General features: G+C 39.5%; 1 protein-coding gene across 1 annotated transcript in view; it reads left to right on the top strand.

Moving 5' to 3' along the window:
- GPC6 (glypican 6) overlaps window positions 1–4029 on the top strand; it is a 527821-nt gene that overhangs the window by 513252 nt on the left and 10540 nt on the right. The window lies entirely within an intron of this gene.

Genomic DNA, 4029 nt, shown 5'->3' with positions numbered 1-4029 from the left:
GGGGCAGAAATGAAAAATAACCACCAGAGAATAAATGTAGCACTCCTCCTTATCTTGTGTAGAAGATTTGACCTTATGTTACTTCTTCAGAGATAACTGTGGTCATCTGCCCTTATTTGTGATGAGTTTTCTGTGAGTTTTAATTTTGAAGTTTACTTGGCCCTGCTGCGGCAGAGCAGGAGCCAGCAGATGAGCAGGTGTCTCCAAAGGTCCCAGTGTGGATTCATCAGCTGACAGAGGAGAGGATCTGATTATCCCTGCTGAGAGAGGGAGGAACTGGCTCAGGGACCATGCCAGAGGCAGTGTGGTTTCAAGTGCACAGCGGTATCCTGTTCTTTTGGGTAGACATGAGGATGGAGAGGTTTGAGTGTCTGGTGACAGCTGAATCTCGAGAGAAGTGACACTTTCTGGCACTCAGAGACTGGAATCTTTCTTTTCTTTTTACCTGGCAATACATATGAAGGCAGAATACAAAAATGAGCCAATAAGAAAAAACAATCAACCAGTCAAACAAACAGTAGAAAAAAATGAGACGAACACATAAAATATAAAAACAGTGAAAATTAGACAACATAGGAAAAAAACTTAGAAACCTGCTTAGTGTAATTTTACATGGATGTATGGATGGATGGATACATAAATAGATTGCACCCACCCCACCATCTCATCATCTGATCATTTTATTAAGCAGCACAGTTTACAGGGGGATGTTTCACACTGAATGCACACCATTTTTTCCTAGCCTTATTACATAACCTTCAAAAGAATTCATTTTGCAGACAAGAGGAGGGCGCTGTTTGGGATGCTGCTAGCCCCTTGAATCCACTTTTGGATGCATGTGAACAAATCTGTCCGAAAGCATGAGCCATTGCTTAGTTGCTAAGTCCCAGATCCAGAGAAAGCCCCTGAGGATTCAGAGAAATACTAGGAGGAGCGTCTGGCTATTACAGGATTCATCACAAAGGAACAGTGTGAAGAGAGAAATAAAAATGTGCAGCTTCTCTTTCTCTATTTTATCCTTTCTTGTTATTGAGCTTTGAAAGACATGAGCCCAGGCCAGTGCACTCACTGCCAGTAGTTAAGCAGAATTTCCAGGCATCCCAGCTAAATGCCATGAGCCACACCAGGATGCATGCATCAGTAAGAGATATATGCTACTCGTTCTACAAAAAAGCAGTCAAATCCCTTAATATCCATCTATTCCTCCTGGTTTCCATGGCCAACTCTAGTGTGTGTACCACATCTGGCAAATACTTGGCAGCTCTCTTCTGCTCCTGCACTGAAGGGTTTGGCACAGCTTCCACATTTGTTGGGAGTTAGGGAGGTACATTTTATGCATACAGTTTTTCACCCTTCTTTTGCTGTATTTATCTTATGAGAAGCCTGGTTATTTCCGTGATGCCTTCTAAGATTAATGCTCTGGAGAGAGAAGACCTGTCCTCTGTTAATAATGTCCTTGATAATTGAACACAGACGGTTCACTGGATGTAGAGTGACAGCTTCAAAATATCACCTGAAGATATGATTTCAGCAGGTCCAGCCACTGCTTCTCTGCCCAGTTTCTGTTTAATATCCATTCACAAAGGAAATAGTTATAGTCTTAGTAACAGAATTCAATAAATGCATCAAGTGGAGGCAATAGCAATAAGTCAGAGAAACACTACAGAATGCCATGGCTTGTATATGAAATAGTATTAAAAAAATATTGAAAATAACTAGCTTTAAATGCAAAATCACCTCTTGGCTGGTGGACAAAGACATTTACTGCAGCATAAAAAAAATAAAGGTTTTCTTGATCAGATTGATTAGTATCTGATATCAAATAGTGGCTCACAAGAACAAGCATAGCAAAATCTGGCCAGTATTCATATGTGTGTGTATATATATATATATATATATATATATATATCTGTGTTCACTGTGTCAGCTGTCATAAGCACCCCTGTGCTATATGAGGAGCTGCATTTTGAATTCCAAAGAATATGACAAAAGCCTGTGATAGAAAAAAAAGGATATTTAGCCACCTCCTGTTTTCATAGACATTAATACTGTAAGTAAAAAGACAACATGGTGCTGGCTACCACTGGGAAAGGAAATTATTTCTGGGGGTTTTATTAAATCCTGTTTTGGAATAAAGAACTAGAAACTTTGAACTTCCAGATAGACATTATGCCTTATGTTTCACTTTACACATCACCTTTCGATGCTGCTTTTACTGGGGGAAAAGTTACAAACATGAGATTACAGAGAATAAAAGCTTGGCTTTCTCCTGAGAGAGGCATTACACCAAGGTCATTTGTGGTTATTACACTCCCTAAATATCACTTTGCTGCCATGATTAATTTACAGTGACACCAGGTCGCCAACTGAAGGTCACCAATTCACAAGTAATCATGGGGTAACAAAGTCATCCATTTGGCGTTCTGGAAGGGTGCACTTGGCTCGTTGCTGATCCTGTGCAAGGAACGGTTTTAATCAGGTCACATCACATAGAAACCAAGTGCTGTGGAAATGGGAAAATATTTTTTAGATGGATGAATCTCTTTTTTTGAAAAATCCATATTAAAAATAATGATAATAGCTACTAAAGACAAAGTGCCTTTTAGAGAGATGCCCAGCAGGATTTCTCCATCATATTTGTATTCACAAAAGAACATGGACATAATTTTATGTTTTAAGAATTAACGTCTTCTGCCAGACGTACAGAGACAGATTTCCAAAACCTATTTAGGATCTAAAAAACATTAAGATCAAACTTTGAAAATTTTCCTGCCTCTCTACATGCAGTTAAATTCTTAACAACAGCTGATAACATCTTCACTAATAGATATTCTCCAGAAATGAAGAAATTTTCCCAAGCATGATGGAAATCAGGCTTTAGGACTTAAACCAAGTCCAAGGTATTAGTCCTTGAATATATGACTTCTGCTGAAGTGAGAAGAGCAACCAAATCTGGAGCCATCTGATGTTCAGGAGACAAACCTTGAATTGCTCCAACCAACTCAGCCAGCTCATTTCAACCAAAGCATCTGAGAGTTTGTGCTCATGCACTATCATCCTGGTTCTCATGCTCACCAGGGCTATAGACTTACTAATGTCTCAGCTCTGAACAGCTGTAATCTATGGAATGGATGAGACCTACATTCCACAATGAACCTATCACTCCTACAAAGAAAAGAAGAAAAGGAATTATATATAGACAGAGAAATAAACAGAAAAACATAGAGAAAAGTAAGGAAGAAAAGGAAAAATGAAGATTATAATTTTCAATATGTAGCTCAAAACTACAAGGTATGTCACCAAAACAAACACAGAATAGATTCTCAGCTGTCCTGACATTCTCTTCTTCTCCTGCCATACATATGGGCATGTCTACTTCTGTGGCAGAGCTTTTAATTCCTGGTGAAATTCAGGTGGGAAGAAAGACTCACCAGATCAGTGCTTGCCCTGAGAAAGTTGCTAACTGCTGTCCAGCAAAGCTTGCAGTGACAGTGAGTTGAATGTCCTCTAGCTGGAGGTAGGCACAGATAACCATTCAGCACCACTAGTGAAAGCATGAATAAACCACTTCTCAGTAACTGTGAAAACTGCCTATTCTTGATGGCTCTAGTTTGTTTTTACACCTTCCAACAAATTGGCAGATGAGCCATTTTCTCCCTCTCCTTGTGTCTCCTGAAGCTTTTCTCCAAGATGCAGGAAGAAAAACCAAACTGAAAATATCCTATGGGGATTACCTCCTGAGCAAACAGAATCAGATGAGGTGAACTAGTTAGCCAAACAAGCCAATTTTCCATTGCACTTATCTTTCTGGACCAGATGTGACTGTCTAAACCCAGCCCAGCCTGAGTAACCCTGTGCTGTATTTTGTACTTTGCTGCCTACAGTTTTGTGCCCCTGGAATAACTCCAGTACTGACTAGGTGGCATGCCCCAGTTGTACTGTAAGTAGCTGCTGTGGCAGCAAAATATGAAGAATGTTGTCCTTTAAGACAGATTCTTTTAAAAATCAGAAGATTCCTTTTTTTTTTTT

Source organism: Corvus brachyrhynchos, unplaced genomic scaffold (genome assembly GCF_000691975.1).
Source record: "Corvus brachyrhynchos isolate BGI_N302 unplaced genomic scaffold, ASM69197v1 scaffold12, whole genome shotgun sequence".
Classification (NCBI taxonomy): Eukaryota; Metazoa; Chordata; class Aves; order Passeriformes; family Corvidae; genus Corvus; species Corvus brachyrhynchos.
Note: the sequence above shows the minus strand (reverse complement) of the source record. Positions and strands in the feature narration are given on the sequence as shown.